General features: G+C 43.3%; 1 protein-coding gene across 1 annotated transcript in view; it reads right to left on the minus strand.

The window, feature by feature from the left end:
* Positions 1–1,306, minus strand: part of LOC101847281 (40S ribosomal protein S26) — a 13,909-nt gene that overhangs the window by 2,594 nt on the left and 10,009 nt on the right. The window lies entirely within an intron of this gene.

The following is a 1,306-nucleotide window of genomic DNA, read 5'->3' on the forward strand; positions in this document are numbered from 1 at the left end:
TGAGAGCAGAGTTGCTGCAATGCCTGACAGAGCTGTAGCAAGGGTGATCTTAAAGGAACGGACAGCCGCAAGAATCAGGTCAGGTTTATTGTGTAGGTTTTCCCAGTCCCTCCACTTCCCTCCAGGGCAAATATTTTGCCTTGCTTCTGTACAACTGACTCTATCACAGCATCATACACGACTCTTTGTTCTTCATTAAGCTTTTGGTTCTCTTGACTCACCTTCTCTCTCAGGTTGTTTGTGTCAAAATTTAACTCCTCGTCGACAATTCTTGTTTGTTCTCCCTCAACGTGACTATGTTCTGCAGGTGGCAGCTGAAAGTCTTTATGCAGATCCAACCCATCATAATCAAGAATGTACTGAAGTTGTAGCAACACTTGGTTCTCAATCTGAGAATTCAACTCTGTGACCTTGTCTCTCATCATGGTGTCCCAGCACAGTTCCAGTTTGTGCTTGTGCCAAAATGAGAGAGGATCAGCTGGGCGGCAATAGATGAGAATGGCTGTAAAGGCAAGACGTAAATTGTGTCGAAATCTTATGGAAGATGCTTCTTGCATTGCTGCATCCTTCTCAGTGTCATCATCGAACAGTCCAAGTTGGTTGCATGTGTCTGGATAAGATGTGCAACTTGATCCATTTTCTGTTTTCAGATCTTCATAACTGATTGTCCCAGGCTTGCGGTGTAGTAAAAGTCGCATGTAGTAGAGCTCTGCCTGGTGTGGACTGAGCGATACAGTTGGGATGCACCCAATGCAGTCAGTTCTACATTCCTCTGGATTATCTGGGTTTCTCACATCTCGTTTCCTTTTCTGTCACTTGTGGTCTTTGTTATTCCAAGTGAAATAGTGAGGAAAATCTGAGTAGATGATGTTTCTTGCTGGGTTGGGACTTCTGTATTCGTATTACGATTGGAAAAAAAGCAGTCAATTTTGTTTCTGGGGATCCTTGACCAATAACTTCCTGAATATCGTCAGGCTGGAACAAAATTGTTTGTTGATTTGGAAGGTGTCAGGGCAACTTTTCCACTGGTGGGTATTTACTGTGGATTTCAAATCCATACAGTCTCCAAAAAGCCTCACTCGCAGAGATGTATCGAGCTTTGACATATCTTGAGATGTCATCATTTTCAGTGTCTGTTCGAACCTCCATCAGGATGCGTCTTGGCCTTTTGTGATATACTTGTAAAGATATTTCACAGCCTGAACAGAGTGGACAGTTTCAACATTATGTGCGCTTGATATCTAAGAGACAGTGTTGGGTCGTACGAAACATTGAAAGAGTTGTCTACACGAACCTCCGAACCATG

Source organism: Aplysia californica, unplaced genomic scaffold (assembly GCF_000002075.1).
Source record: "Aplysia californica isolate F4 #8 unplaced genomic scaffold, AplCal3.0 scaffold00495, whole genome shotgun sequence".
Taxonomy (NCBI): domain Eukaryota; kingdom Metazoa; phylum Mollusca; class Gastropoda; order Aplysiida; family Aplysiidae; genus Aplysia; species Aplysia californica.